The sequence below is a fragment of the Halichoerus grypus genome, chromosome 2 (assembly GCF_964656455.1).
Source record: "Halichoerus grypus chromosome 2, mHalGry1.hap1.1, whole genome shotgun sequence".
Classification (NCBI taxonomy): domain Eukaryota; kingdom Metazoa; phylum Chordata; class Mammalia; order Carnivora; family Phocidae; genus Halichoerus; species Halichoerus grypus.
The window spans coordinates 31,083,621-31,101,109 of NC_135713.1; positions in this window are offsets into that span (position 1 = coordinate 31,083,621).

A 17,489-nucleotide genomic window follows, 5' to 3' on the forward strand; every position below is an offset into this window, starting at 1 on the left:
TATCTACAGATGCAATACCATCTCAATGAAAATTCTACTTTATGTGTGTGTGAAATTGACACATTTTCTATAGGAATGCACAGGACCTAATAAAGTAACACAATTTTGGTACAGAAAAACAAATAAAGGATGTACAGTACCAGATACAAAGATTAGCTATAAAGCTGTAATAACTAAAATACTGTAAGATTAGCATAAACACAGACAAACAGACCAATGAACTATAATAGAGAGCCCAGAAATAGTTCTGCAGATGATATTCGGTATGCTATATGACAAAAGCACCACTGCAGTTGAGTAGGGTAAATAGTGCTGGGTTCATTGGATATCTATATGGAAAAATGAACTTTGATCTTTTACATATTTGATTAATTAATGAATTAGTTAATTAACTTGAGATGGATCATAGACCCAATATAAAAAAGGAAACAATAAAGCTACCCAAAGAAAACAGTAGAAAATCTTCAAGACCTTGGTATAAACAAAGATTTCTTAAAAAGAGTGCAAAAACCCAATCCATAATAGAAAACATTAACAAGTGGACTACATTAAAATTAAAAATGTATACTTATTGAAAGACATTTTTAACATTAAAACTGCTAAAGACAAATCACAGAGTGGATATTTATGACACATATATTTCATAAAGGACTTACATTAATAACAAAGAGCTGCTCCAAAATAAAACAGACAAAAAAGAATGACATGATGTTTAAAAATGGCCAAAGACTTAAACAGACCCGTCATAAAAGGATGTATCCAAATGATTGCTAAGATATTAAAATACACATTTCACAAAGAAAGATGTCCAAATAGCCAAGCAATCAGGGAATTGCAAATGAAGGCAAAATGAGGTAGAGATACACATCTACAACAAGAGCTAAAGTTAAAAAGATTGTCAATTCCAGCAAGGATACAGAGCAGGTAGGGAAAGTAAGTGGTGGAGAACAGGGAACCATAGACACCCTTAGTCTGTGAGAGCTCAAATACTGAACCTAGAAGAAGCCCAGGGGAAGAGAAACCCAGGCAGGGACTGCCAAGTAAGGCTCACCATGGAGGGAGCCTTCTCTTCCAGTATGCTGGTGCCTCCCACTGGCCAAACCTAAGTTGGAAGCCAGAGGGCACTGGATGTGGTGATGCGGTTTATAAAAGTCAGGTGTCTCTATTTTTGTTCCAGTAACATACTGTCTTGATGATTACAGCTTTGTGATATAGCTTGAAGCTTTGCTTTTCCTTTTCAACATTCCTCTTGCTACTCGGGGTCTTTTCTGGTTCCATACAAATTATAGGATTATTTGTTCCAGCTCTGAAAAAAGCTGGTGGTATTTTGATAGGGATTGCAATGAATGTGTAGATTACTCTGGGTAACATAGACATTTTAACAATATTTATTCTTCTACTCCATAAGCATGGAATGTTTTTCCATTTCTTTGTGTCTTCCTCAATTTCTTTCATAAGTGTTCTGTAGTTTTTAGAGTACAGATCCTTTACATCCTCGGTTAGGTTTATTCCTAGGTATCTTACAGTTTTTTGGTGCAATTGTAAATGGGATTGATTCCTTAATTTCTCTCTTTTCTGTCTTATTGTTAGTGGATAGAAATGCAACTGATTTCTGTGCACTGATTTTATATCCCGCCACATTGCTGAATTCCTGTATGAGTTCTAGCAATTTTGGGGTGGAGTCTTTTGGGTTTTCCACATGAAGTAGCATGTCATCTGCGAAGAGTGAGAGTTTGACTTCTTCTTTGCCAATTTGAATGTCTTTTATTTCTTTCTGTTGTCTGATCGCTGAGGCTAGGACTTCTAGTACAATGTTGAAAAACTGGTGAGATTAGGCATCCCTATCCTGTTCCTGACCTTCGGGGAAAAGCTCTCAGGTTTTCCCCATTGAGGATGATATTCACTGTGAGTTTTTCATAGATGGCTTTTATGATATTGAGGTATGCTCCCTCTATCCCTACACTGTGGAGAGTTTGGGACCCTCAACTCTATGGTCATCTAATCTTTGAAAAGCAGGAAAGAATATCCAATGGAAAAAGGACAGTCTCTTCAATAAATGGTGCTGGGAAAATTGGACAGCCACATGCAGAAGAATGAAACTGGACCATTTTCTTATACCTTACACAAAGAATTCAAAATAGATGAAAGACCTAAATGTGAGACAGGAATCTATCAAAATCCTAGAGGAGAACACAGGCAGCAACCTCTGTGACCTTGGCCACAGCAACTTCTTCCTAGACACGTTTCTGAAGGCAAGGGAAACAAAAGCAAAAATAAAATATTGGGACCTCATTAAGATAAAAAGCTTCTTCACAGCAAAGGAAACAGTCAACAAAACTAAGAGGCAACCCATGGAATGGGAGAAAATATTTGCAAATGACATATTAGATAAAGGGCTAGTATCTAAGATCTATAAAGAACTTATAGAAGACATATGAAATGGCCAACAGACATATGAAAAAATGCCCCACATCCCTTTGCATCAGGGAAATGCAAATAAAAACCACAATGAGATACCACCTCACACCAGTCAGAATGGCTAAAATTAACAAGATAGGAAACAATAAATGTTGGAAAGGATGAAGAGAAAGGGGAACCCTCTTAACCTGTTGGTGGGAATGCAAGCAGGTTAAAGCCACTCTGGAAAACAGTGTGGAAGTTCCTCAAGAAGTTAAAAACAGAGCTACCTTACAACCCAGCAATTGCACTACTATGTATTTACCCCAAAGATACAAATGTAGTGATTCAAAGGGGCACCTGCACACCAATGTTCATAGCAGCAATGTCCACAACAGCCAAACTGTGGAAAGAGCTGAGATGTCCATCAATAGATGAATGGATAAAGAAAATGTGGTATATATATATACAATGGAATATTACTCAGCTATCAGAAAGGATGACTACTTAATCATTTACATTGATGTGGATGGAACTGAAGGGTATTATGTTGAGCAAAATAAGTCAATCAGTGAAAGACAATTATCATATGGTTTCACTCATATGTGGAATATAAGAAATAGCACAGAAGATCATAGGGAAAGGGAGGAAAAACTGAATGAGAAGTCATCAAAGAGGGAGAAAAACCATGAGACTCTTAACTGTAGGAAACAAACTGCAGGTTGCTGGAGGGGAAGAGGGTGAGAGGTTGGGCTAACTGGGTGATGGGCATTAAGGGCATGTGATGTGATGAGTACCAGGTATTATACACAACTGATAAATTACTGAATGCTACATCTGAAACTAATGTGGTACTATATATTGACTAATTGAATTTAAATAATAAGAAGTAAATAAATAATTAATTTAAAAAAAAGTCAGGTGGATCTGAAGGGGCAGAGATCCAGCACCATTTATTTATTTATATATTTGTCATATCTATCAATCCATCAATTTATCTATTTATCTACCTAATCTATTTATTTTTGAATTAGCTTGTGTGTGTGTGTGTGTGTGTGTGTGTGTGTGTGTGTGTATGTGTGAAAGTTGTTGCATGTGTAAAATGAAATCAAATGGCCAAAGAGATTGAGAATCACAAACAACTAATATTTATCTACTTACTACATGCTAAGCATATTGACAGAAACTTCCAGGCTTCTTGCTTAAGGTACAGAATGATTAGTTGTTTTTTTTTTTTCAGTATGATTAAATTTTGGTGATGGGAAAAGGACATTAACTAAAAACAGCAACATAAGCTGCAACAGAATTTTTTAATGTTTTTTATTTACTTTTTGTCTACTTGATTGACTAAGAAATGTGTATTATGGTTGAAGAACAGAAATCCTCATGGTAGAACATACCAATACAAAATAGCCCTTAATTTAATTCCTTTTATCTCAGATTCTGCACGGATATGAATAGCACTTCAATGTTTCAGAATTTTTCACATGTATCTTAGTCCATCTCTTTATTTTAACCTTTTATTGCTATTTTGTTTTAAATGTAATTCTTATAAGTCAAATGCTTTTAATTATTAATTAATTTTTTAAAACTTTTCATATGTAATTTTATTTTTGCCTTTACTTCTAATCTATATAAACAGTGGGCCATATTTGAGGTGCTTCTGCCCTCTATTTGGAAAAAAGGCTCTGTTGGATTGGCGTGCCCATGCCATCTTTTTTTTAAGTTTTTATTTAAATTCCAGTTAGCTAACATACAGTATAATATTAGTTTCAGGTGTATGATATAGTGATTCAACACTTCCATAAAACACCCGGTGCTCAACACAAGTGCCCTCCTTAATCTCCATCATCTATTTAACCCATCCCCCCACCCACCTTCCCTCTGATAACCATTCAATTTGTTCTCTATAATTAAGAGTCTGTTTCTTGGTTTGCCTCTTTCTCTCTCTCTTTTTTTCCCCCTTTGCTCATTTGTTTTGTCTCTTAAGTTCCACATATGAGTGAAATCATACGGTATTTGTTTTTCTCTGACTGACTTATTTCACTTAGCATAATACTGTCTAGCTCCATCCATGTCATTGCAAATGGCAAGATTTCCATTCCTTTTCATGGCTGAGTAATATTCCATTATATATATATTGGTTATATATATATATATATATATATTCCATTATATACATACTACGTTTTCTTTATCCATTAATCCATCAATAGACACTTGAGCTATTTCCATAATTTGATTATTGTACATAATGCTACCATAAACATTGGGGTGCATGTGTCCCTTAATGCAATCCCTATCAAAATACCAACAGCATTTTTCACAGAGCTAGAACAAACAATCCTAAATTTGTATGGAATTATAAAAGACCTTAAATAGCCAAAACAACCTTGAAAAAGAAAAGCAAAGCTGGAGGCATCACAATTCTGGACTTCAAGTTATATTACAAAGCAGTAGTGATCAAAACAGTATGGTACTGGCACAAAAATGGACACATAGATCAATGGAACAGAATAGAAAACCCAGAAATGAGCCCACAACTATATGGTCAATTAACCTTTGTCAAAGCAGGAAAGAATATCCAATGGGAAAAAGACAGTCTCTTCAATAAATGGTGCTGGGAAAATTGGACAGCCACATGCAAAAGAATGAAACTGGACCACTTTATTACAGCAAACACAAAAATAAATTCAAAATGGATGAAAGACCTAAATGTGAGACCTGAAACCATAAAAATCCTAGAGGAGAACACAGGCAGTAATTTCTTTGACATTGGCCACAGCAGCTTCCTTCTAGATGTATCTCCAGAAGCAAGAGAAACAAAAGCAAACAGAAACTATTGGAACTTCATCAAAATAAAAAGCTTCTGCACAGTGAAGGAACAATCAACAAAACTAAAAGGCAACCTATGGAATAGGAGAAGATATTTGGAAATGACATATTTGATAAAGGGTTAGTATCCAAAATATGTAAAGAACTTATGAAACTCAATATCCAAAAAACAAATAATCCAGTTAAAAAATGGGCAGAAGACATGAATAGACATTTTTCTGGAGAAGACATACAGATGGCCAACAGACACATGAAAAGATGCTCAACATCACTCATCCTCAGGGAAACACAAATAAAAACTACAATGAGATATCACTCACATCTGTCAGAATGGCTAAAATTAACAACTCAGGAAAAAACATGTTGGCAAAGATGTGGAGAGAAAGGAACCCTCTTGCACTGTTGGTGGGAATACAAACTGGTGCAGGCACTGTGGACAACAGGATGGAAGTTCCTCAAAAAGTTAAAAATAGAACTACCCTACAATCAAGCAGTTGCACTACTAGGTATTTACTCAAAGAATACAAAAAATATATTATTAATTTAATATGAGAGTTTTTAATAGGAAAATTTAATCTGTTTCTATTCATTTCATAACAAATTAGCATGTCCAAAATAGAATTCCTCCCTACATATTATTATTCTCCAATAGTTCTCATCTCAATAAATGATACTGACATCCATCCAAATCCCAGGGTACCAGTCACAATTTCTCCCTCTTGCATACTTTGAAAATTCAATCCGTCAGCAAATCCTGTTGGCTATACCTCCAAAGTGAATTTCAGTTCTACCTCTCCCTATCTTCCTTACCATTCTTTCTCACTTAGATTCTCACAATATTCCTTCTATTGCCTCCTTTAATGGATTTTCCATTTAGGAGCCAGAGTTATATCTTTTTTAAAATGTAAATCAGGTTATGAATTCTTATGCTTAAAACCTTTCTATGGATTCTCATTGCATTTCAACTTAAATGCAAACTTTTTACTTTTTCTCACATGGGACTTAACACTGTTTTACTTCTGTATCCTTTTCCAACCTCATGTCAAACTCTCTCAATTTCTCCAGCTCATCCACACTGGCCTGTTATATCTTTGAACCAGTCAAGTTCATCCTTACTTTAATACTTTTGTGTATGCGTTTCCTTTGCTTAAAATCATCTTCAACCTACGTTTAGTATCTTGGCTCTTTTTCATATATAATGCCTCAGTTCACATATACCTCAGTCATGGGGCTTTCTTCTACAACTATTCTATCTAAATAAGTTATTCCACCTTAACCCAGTAGAGTTACTGCAGTGGCATTCAGACAGGAGAAGACATTCCCATGGATATTTGAGCAAGAACAAGTTTAAGGGATTCTATGAATTGACTTAACTTCCCATGGTTTCCCGTGGTTTATGAAACTATATGGTCAATTAACCTTTGTCAAAGCATGGTTTCCCATGGTTTATGAAAATTTCCAGGTTGCCAAGCAAAGGAGCAAAGAAAGCTTACTATAATGTTTAATCAAGACCGTAAACCATAAACCTTTAAGGCCACTTCTCTTTCCCTGTGTTATAAACATTTCTCTTAACAGTGAAATGTGGCACTGGCAGCAGGGTATTTTGGCTCTATTAGGATGTTTTGAATGTAGATATATAGTGGAGTGTACAGGTAGGAATAACTCATTTAACAAATTCATAGGAACAAAGTCAAAGACTGCATCACTCTTTTTTTTTTTCTTACAATGGAATATTAGTCAGCCATAAAAAGAATGAAATCTTGTCATTTGCAATGACATGGATAGAGCTAGAGAGTATCATGCTAAGCAAAATAAGTCAGTCAGAGAAAGACAAATACCATATGATTTCATTTATATGTGGAATTTAAGAAACAAAACAGATGAACATGGGAGAAAACAAGAGAAACAAACCAGGAAACAGACTCTTAACTATAGAGAACAAAGTGAGGGTTACTGGAGGGGTGTGGGGTGGGGGGATGCGCTAAGTGGGTGATGGGTATTAAGGCATGCACTTGTTGTGATGAGCACTGGGTGTTGTATGTAAGTGATGAATCACTAAATTCTACACCAAAACTAATATTACACTGTATATGTTAACTAACTGGAATTTAAATAAAAACTTGAGAATAGAAGACTGCACCGCTTTTTTTTTTAAAGATTTACTTATTTATTTTTAGAGAGAGACAGAGAGAGAGAGAGTGGGGAGAGGGGCAGAAGGAGAGAATCCTCAAGAAGACTCCCTGCTGGGGTGCTTAGGTGGCTCAGTTGGTTAAGTGTCTGCCTTCTGCTCAGGTCATGAACCCAGGGTCCTGGGATTGAGCCCCTCAGGGAGACTGCTTCTCCCTCTTCTCCCCACTTGTGCTCACTCTCGCTATCTCTGTCTCTCTCTCTCAAATAAATAAAAATAAATAAATAAGTAAATAAATAAAACCCTAAAAAAAAAAAAGAAGACTCCCTGCTGCGTGTGGAGCCTGGTGCTGGTCTTGATCCTAGGATCCTGAGATCATGATCTGAGTTGAAATCAAGAGTCAGCTGCTTAACCAACTGAGCCACCCAGGTGCCCCAAGACAACCACTCTTAAGAGAGGGTACTATGAGAGCAAAGCTAAGAAAGCATAAGAAAGAAATGTTGAATGCAAGAAAAAAAGTTTTAAAAACATATTTAAATTCAAGCAATTATTTTCAGAAATTTCAATGTTCATCTCTGAAATGCTTTATCTTCTCTTAAAAACAATCCCTTTCAGGGTGTCGAAGTTGCATCAATTCTAATGCTAATCCTCATTGTTACTTGCTAACTAGATGTTCTTTAACATTATCAAAATTTTCAATATACATTTGATAAAAATATATGGACAAAACTCATATATAATTTTATAGCTTTAAGTGAACATTAGCCAATAAGGTAAACAAACTCAAATCACATCTTGACCTATTTTTCTAATTTTAATAAATGCTCATTATTTTATCTCATAAATTATTTAATATTTTCTACCTCCTACTAACAAAAAAAGAGAAATTACATGATATTTGTTGTAATTTCTGTTATGTTTCATTACTGTGTACTAGCATTAATACATAGAAAAAATTTTATCATGATGTTTAACAAAAGTAGTGACATTATTACAGATTTTTATTATCAATTCTTGTTTTTTCCCAAAAGCCAACCATTAGAATTTGACTTTGTACTCACGTACTTTTAAGGCTGTATCATATCTTTTATCATGCCCTACCATAAGTAATTTTAGTTACTGATATGGTATCATTAAAAATTAAGCAGAAAAAACTATAATGATATATTATCTCATTTTTATAATGTATAAAGGTTGATTAGATAATTTCTATATCTTTTTAACATTCACTGATTTTACTGAACTATCTTTCACAGTGTATACTATGATTGACTTCTTAGTGGTTTTTATGATACTTATTGAAATGCTTTATTAACACTTGTCTGAAATTAAAAATCAAGTGTTTTTCTAAAATAAAATAGGACTAATCTGTATATTTGAAATGACAGTGAAGATTTGATTTACCAACTTAATTAACAAAGCAAATATTTTCCACAATTTGAATATGCTAATGTTGCAGCTTCAAGATTTAAATAAAAATAGATTTTGTGCACATAGTAAGATAAAAACCTCTTATTAGGAATATTGTATTGGTAACTGTGTAATACATAATAACATTTTGATTTTGCAAAGTTTTCTGAGCTTATTGAATTAAATGTGAAAATGTAACCAATGTAATCAATAGTTATTGGATAGTTCTTGGAAAAGGCATTTGGGTATCTGTTGAAACTGAAAAAAATGTATGTCATTGTGGTCTATCACCAACACTATTTTTAACAATATATTATTTGAGAATTCAATTAGGACATCCTGATGTCATTTTTGACATATAACTTATAAGACGTTCAAAGAAATAAAATTGCTCTAATACAGTTCCTTCAATTACCATCTAATTATGTATGTTAAGGAGTATTCTCAAAGCTTACAAACATTAAAATGAAAAATAACAATGGAATTGACTTACTCTAGCAAAGTATTATATTTAACCATCGACATATAAACTAATTGAAGTGTTAAAAAAACAAACCCTATTCATCTCATTAAGAGGTGCATTTTCTGGTGTGCCTGGGTGGCTCAGTCGGTTAAGCGTCTGCCTTCGGCTCAGGTCATGATCTCAGGGTCCTGGAATCGAGCCCCACATCGGGCTCCCTGCTCAGCGGGGAGCCTGCTTCTCCCTCTTCCTCTCCTTCTGTCCCTCCCCCCCGCTTGTGCACTCTCTTTCTCTCTCTCTGTCAAATAAATAAAATCTTTTTAAAAAAGAGGTGCATTTCCAAACATATACATTTGCATTGGACACATTTAAAAGTATCGCAACTATTTTATTTTAAAATGTCAATATATGCCATATTACAGAAATTACATTCTCTATTAGTATTTAGGCTCCTATGAAGAAATTGGATGTCACTTAAAAACATGCTGGAGGTTCATACCAACTTAAAATTTCTTAAGGGGATTGTAAGCAAAAATTGTTTGGGGACCACTGCTTTTTCTTACCAACCGGTTTGTTTTCTTCACAGTAGTTAGCATTTTACAGTAGATTACTTTATTGTTCAGAGGTTCTCAGGTGTAAATAACAAAATAAGAGGCTGCTTTCTGACTGGTATGAGAGGACATGGAAATTATTAACTATTACAGACAACTTTCAGAATTCCCAGGAGGGCTCAAGTATAGACCCCGAGGCTGTGTTAAACTGGTAACAATTCTCAACCATGCTGTGTGGAGATCTCTGGCAATAGCACCGAGCCACTATCACTCAGTCATTTGACACTTTGAACTGGAGGTCCAGCCCTGTCACCCTGGGATTCACCTGCATCTGCCCCACCTGCCAGGTGACTGGTTCTCCCCACACTATTTCCATGCCTCTTCTATTTGCTCAATTGTTTGGATGCAAATGATGGGTGAGACCTAGACTGTATACCTGAGCTACAGAAATTGGATATGTGAGTTTTCTGTTCTATATTTATTTATTTATTTTTAAAGATTTATTTATTTGAGAGAGAGAGCGGGGGCGGGGAGGAGCAGACAGGGTGGAGAGAGAGGGAGAAGCAGACTCCAAGCTGATAGTGGAACCCACCACGGGGCTTGATCCCATGACTCCAAGATCATGACCTGAGCCGAAATCAAGAGTCCGCCCCTTAACAGACCGAGCCACCCAGCACCCCCCCCCACCAGGTTCTATATTTGGAAGCCAGAACTCATAATATGGAAAAACTTAATATTCATAAGAAGGCAGGTAATGATTCTGGACAAGTACAAAGGAAAAATATCTACTATAGAGATGTCACTGTCGTTTCCAAAGGGGAGTGAGCTCCTTGAGAGCTGTGCCTTTGTCTTTTACGCTCCATCTACCACACTGAGGAGACCACACCTTCAAGGACAGATGTGTCACTTCCCTTGGTAGATTTAGATAATAGAATTGGGACGAGGAGAGATTTTCTCTGGCAACATCAATGAGCAGCATGTTTGCAAGAGAAAGTCAACTGCTTCATATTTTCATTGATACAGCTCGGGCCTCTGAGCTATGAGACATAGAAGGAAAGAAATAAAAATATATTCTTTACCTTTCTTCAGGTGGATGCTGCTGGTTTTTCATGAGAGAAGCATAGGAAGGCCCAAACTGGCAATTCACACTCAGTTTTAGGGACAATGCATTGTTTACCAGTTTTTATTTTTATTTTTTTTAATTTAAATTTTTAATTATTTTATTTTATTTTTAAGATTTTATTTATTTATCTGACAGAGAGAGAGAGACAGTGAGAGAAGGAACACAAGCAGGGGGAGTGGGAGAGGGAGAAGCAGGCTTCCCGCGGAGCAGGGAGCCCGATGTGGGGCTCCATCCCAGGACCCTGGGATCATGACCTGAGCCGAAGGCAGATGCTTAACGACTGAGCCACTCAGGCACCCCCAGTTTTTAAATTAAGCATTGATTCGAGGCTCTTTAGATTATGCCGGGCTGAGCACTGTATAAACGTGTGTTTTATGTCTTCCCTGTACTCACTAAATTTATTCTAATTTCTCATATCCTGGGCATTATCAACTTATTTATCATACCATTTTATTAGCCCAAGGTACATGAAAATTGATCTTGCTTTCTTTTAACTTCCAAAAACATGTATTATTACAAAAAACACACTTGCAGCCACTGATAAATGTTCTTACGTTTATAGCACATTATGAAGCCAGCTTCCTATACTTACTGGTATTAAGGTTACATTGTCCTTTGTTATGAATTGAGTTGTGTTTCCCCCACTCCCAAATTCATATGTTGACGTTCTAACCTCCAGTACTTCAGGATGTGGGCTATTTGGAGATAGGTAAGGTCTTTACAGAGGTAATGACGTTAAAGTGAGGTAATTGGGATGGGTCCTCATCCAATATGACCTGTGTCCTTATGAAAAGGGGAAACCTGAATACAGACACGGCTTCAAAATGCCACATGAATATGAAGGCAGAGATTGGGGTGATGCATGGGGTGAAGACGAGGAATGCTAACTGGTGCCAGCAAACCACTAGAAACTAGGAGAGAGGCATGGAACAGAGCTTTCTTATAGCCCTCAAAAGGAACCAACCCTGCTGACACTCCAGAATTGTGAAAAAATACATTTCTGTTTCAGCCACTCAGTTTGTTGTACTTTGTTACAGCAGCCCTAGCAAATGAATAAAGCCTTGTCTGATATCAGCTCTCTTCAGATTTTCTTTTGTACATGTGTCTCTGTCACCTTGAACTTTTTTTTTTAATCTCTAGAACCTTGCAGTTTATTTTTACATCATACTTCAGTGTCAGGAGAGATGTTTTCAGATACATCATATCTAAGACCATTTGTGGGATGACCGTGCTAGATGTCAGCTTTTCTAGGGAACTAAGGAAAAAGAATAAAGCTCTGGGGGCTCCTGGGTGCCTCAGTCGGTTAAGCAGCTGACTCTTGGTTTCAGCTCAGGTCATGATCTCAGGGTTGTGAGATCTAGCCCCATGACCGGCTCTACGCTCAGCATGGAGTCTGCTTGAGATTCTCTCCCTTTCACTCCTCCTCTGCCCCTCCCCTCATGCCCCTGCCCCTTCCCCTCTCTCTCTCTCTCTCAAATAATAATTAAAAAAAAAAAAAAAAGGATGAAGCTTTGGAAGTCAAAGAATTCTAGTCTTCTTGGGGGGCCAGCATTTACTGGGATGCAACTTTTTTTTTAGTTATTTGTCTGCCATGCAGCTGGTGGGTGATAAGCCTCTTCCTATGTCTGAGGGGCTCCATTCCAGGCAGCCTGGAAATGCTTTGAGAACAGCTTTTCTTTTACTTTGTCTTATCTTTCTAATCTTTCTTTGGATTTAATTTTCTCACTCCTTTGCAATGAAATAGTAACATGAAAATAGCTGAGATTCTGGTAGGAGCCTGGAAGGACCAAGGAAGCAGCTCCCTCTTTATTGGCCTGGATTCTTGCTTGCAGCTCCATATTGTCCGTCCTCACTTACCAGGACACCACACTGAATTTATAGATGAAGTTAGGAAGAATTAACGTCTTGATGACACTGATATTCCAACCATAAATACACTATATCTCTCCATTTATTTACATCTTTAATTGTTTTCCTTAGAGTTTTGTAATTTTCCACATATAGATGCTGTGCATATTTTGTTAAACTGGTAACAAAGTATTTCTTTTCTTGTGTTTTTTTTGTACTATCGTAAATGGTATGTTTCTAATTTAAGATTCCAATTGTTTATTACTAGTACCTAGGAGAGCAAAAATAACTATTACATATTAACCTTTTACCCCATGATGTCACTATTTCTGCTTATTAGTTCCAGGAAGTTTTTTGTTGATTCTTTGGCATTTCCTGCATAGGCAATTATGCCATCTGTGAACAAAGACAGGTTCTTTTCTTCCTTTCCAATTCGTATACATTTTATTTCCTTTTATTACCTTATTGCACTAGCTAGGACTTCCACTATATTACTTAATAGGAGTAGTAAGAGAGGACATACTTGTCTTCATCCTAATGTTAGCGGGAAAGCATCCTGTTTCTCACCATTAAGTATGATGTTAGCTCTAATTCTTTTGTAGATGTTCCTCATAAGGTTGAGAAAGTTCTCTGTTCTTAGTTTTCTGAGAGATTTTATCATTTATAGGTGTTGAATTTTGTCAGCTTCTTTTTCTGCATCAGTTGCTACAATCACATGATTTTTTAAGACTATTTAGGTAGTAGATTACATTAATTTTTTTAGATATTGAGCTGGCCTTGCATACCTGGAATACCTTGGTTTGGTGTACAATTTTTTCATTTACTGTTTGATTTGCTAATGTTTTTGTGAGGATTTTGCATCTAACGTTCTTGAGAGACATTGGTCTGTAGTTTCCTTTACTGTAATGTTTTTATCTGACTTTGGCGTAAAAATAATGCTGATCTCTTGGAGCACCTGGGTGGCTCAGTTGGTTAAGTGCCTGACTCTTGGTTTCGGCTCAGGTCATGATCTCAGGGTCGTGAGATTGAGCCCCACATCGGGCTTCCTGCTGAGCATGGGGTCAGCTTAAGATTCTCTCTCTCCTTCTCCCTCTGCCCCTCTTCCCACTCTCTCTCTCTCAAAAATAAATAAATAAATAAATAAAAATAATAATAATGCTGGTCTCATAGAATGAGTTGGGAAGCACTCCCTCTGCTGCTATCTATTGAAAAGGATTATAAGGATTTGGTATGTAATCTTCTTTAAATATCTGGTAGAATTTAGCAGTAAACCCATCTGGGCCTGTTTCTTTCAGCTTTGGTAGGTTATTAGTTACTTTAATAAATTTCTTTAATAAATATAAGCCTATTCAGATTGTCAGCTTCTCCTTGTATGGGTTTTAGGTAGATTGTGTCTTTTGAGGAATTGGTCCATTTCATCTAGGTTATAAAGTGTGTGGGCATAGAGTTGTTCATAATATTCTCGTGTTATCCTTTTAATGTCATAGGATCAGTAGTGATAGGCCCTCTTTCTTCTTATTATTTTTTTCTTCTTGAGAGAGAGAGAGTGCAAGCAGGGAAGGACAGGGGGAGGAAAGAGAGAATCATAAGCAGTTTCCACGCTTAGCACAGAGCCCCACATGGTTCCATCTTATGACCCTGAGATCATGACCTGAGCCAAAATCAAGAGTCAATGCTTAACCGACTGAGCCACCCAGGAGACTTGGCCCTCTTTCTTATATTAGTAATTTGTATCTTTTCTATTTTTTATTAATCTTTCTAGAGGTTTATCAATTTTATTGATCTTTTAAAGAACCATCTTTCGATTTTGTTGAGTTTATCATTTTGTTTTTAATTTTATTGATTTCTGCTTCAATTTTTATTATTTTCTTCTGCTTTCTTTACATCTAAATTCATCTTCTGTCTCTTCTTTTGTAAGATGGAAACTTAGGTTATTTACTTTAGATCTTTCTTCTTTTCTAATTGATGTATTTAATGTTGTAAACTTCCCTCTTGGCACTGTTTTTGCTGCATCTCACAAATTTTGATGTTATGTTTTTATTTTCATTTAGTTCAAAAAACTTAAAATTTTAAGACTTCTTATTTGACCTGTGTTATTTATAAGAGTGTTGCTTAATTAAAAATATTTGTGGATATTTTCTGTCTACCTTTCCGTAATTGATTTCTAATTTAATCCCTGTGGTCTGAGAACATACTTTATGTGATTTCTTTTAAGTTTGTTAAAGCTGTTTGATGGCTATGAACGTGGTCTCTTGGTGAATGTTCCATGTGAACTTGAGAAGAATATATACTTTGCTGTTGTTGGACAGAATAGTTTATAAGTATCAATTATATCAAGCTGTTCATGTCAACTATATCCTTACTGATTTTATGCCTGTTTGATTTATCAATTAATGAAAGATGGAGGTTGAAGTCTCCAAAAGTAATAGTGGACTGGTCCATCATTTATTTCTCTTTTCAGTTCTATCTGTTTTCAGTTCTCTATCAGTCTTTGCTTCATGTATTTAATACTCTGTTGTTAGATGCATTCATATTTAGGTTTTTTAGGTCTTCTTGGAGAATTATTCCTCTTAAGATTATTTAATCCAAATAATAAATAATCCTAGGATTATTTAACCCATGGTAATTTTTGTTGTTCTGAATTCTGCTTTGCTTGAAATTAATATAGCTACTCTAGTTTTCTTTTGATTAATGTTACCATGGTATATTTTTCTCCATGCCTTTACTTTTAAGTTATCTGAATTTTATTTATTTTTTTATTTTATTTTTTAAAAAAGATTTTATTTATTTACTTGACAGAGAGAGAGAGACAGCGAGAGAGGGAACACAAGCAGGGGGAGTGGGAGAGGGAGAAGCAGGCTTCCCTCCAAGGAGGAAGCCTGATGCGGGGCTTGATCCTAGGACCCTGGGATCATGACCTGAGCTGAAGGCAGACACTTAACGACTGAGCCACCCAGGCGCCCCAAGTTATCTGAATTTTATATTTAAAATTGGTTTTCTTGTGAAGAAAATATAGTGGGGTCTTACGTTTTAGGCCACTCTGATGATCTCTATCTTGCTGTTGGCATATGTAACCATTTACATTTATTGATATATCTTTGGATGGATGAATATCTTTATTATTATTATCCCAAAAAATAATTAAAAAGAGAAAAAAATCTTTGAATTCCAATTTGAGAAGTTTCTACTGACATATCTTCAAACTCACTGGTTCTTTCCTTGGCATTATCCAGTTTACAGATCAAAAAGCATTTTTCATTTCTGTTATATTTTTTTATTTCTATTATTTCCCTTTGATTATTTCTGAGATATTCCATATTTCTGCTTATACTATCTGTTTGTTCATGCATTTTGTTTACTTTTTTCTTTTGGAACTCTTAACAATTATCTATAGCTATTTAAGTAGTCAGTATGAGAATTCCAATATCAGTCTCATATATGAGTATATGGTTCTGGTGCTTGCTTTGTCTGTTCAGGCTCTGAAATTTTTTTCTTTTTGGCTTGCCTTGTAGTTTTTATGAAAACCGAGCATTTTGCGTTAGTAACAGAAACTACAGTAAATAGGCCTTTAGTGTGAGAATTTGTTAATCTGGCTAAGAGTCGGGATGCCTTTAACACTACCATAGTGCCAGAGGCTTCATTTTCCTCTATTGTCTTTCTTTTTGTGTCCCCCCTTGACTCTGGGTTCTTTTAAGTATTTCTCCTCCGAGGGAGTCTGCGTCTTGTAGTTCTTTTAGCTGTCATCCACTGTTACCATGCCAGAGCTCTACTGACATGGTGGTCGGTTGTGGAAGAATGGAAGCGTTCTATAATCTTATGATTAAATCTTCATTGTTTATTTGTGTTATGTATTTCACAAGTATTTCTCAAGTGATACAGCTTTTCTCCTCCTTACATAAGAAAGGAAATCTAGAAGGGGCTGGAATGGCAGAAATAGTCTTGAGCTGGGGTCAAGCTCTGGCAAAATCTTTTCCTTAGAGAATAGACTTTTTAAATGGAGAATTATCTAGACTTGTGTCACAATGATTACTCTTCCCTTCTTCCTGCTAGAGCCTAGAGGGTATCTTTCTAGGATCTCCATCATGAGAATATAGTAAGGTTACTAAAGGTAAACCAATGAAAGTGTAGGAGACTCACCAAGACTGCGGCCCCTAGAGATTCCTTATTTTTTTTATTTATTTATTTTTTAAAGATATTTATTTATTTATTTGACGGAGAGAGAGACCGTGAGAGAGGGAACACAAGCAGGGGGAGTGGGAGAGGGAGAAGCAGGCTTCCCGCGGAGCAGGGAGCCCGATGTGGGGCTCGATCCCAGGACCCTGGGATCATGACCTGAGCCGAAGGCAGACGCTTAACGGCTGAGCCACCCAGGCGCCCCTAGAGATTCCTTATTTTAAAGCTAGTCCATAGTCTGCCTTCAGAAAATTATCAAAATTACCCCTGAAGTGTTCCTACCAGTTTATGCCTCTAAAAGCTTCTGTTCTTTAATAAAAATAATGACAATAAGAAGTAATAAGAGCAGCAATGGTATTAATTCTAAAGGCACAGTTGCTTTAGATTTACATACATATTGAACAATGTCTTTGCTTGCCATTCATTCTTGCATTTCAGAAACCTTTCTTATTCCTTCTGGGACAATTATTATTTTTTTTCTTAAAGTATATCCTTCGGTAGTAGTGGCTAATTCTCTCATTTATGTGTTTATCTGAAAACAAATCTTAATTATATCATTTCTTT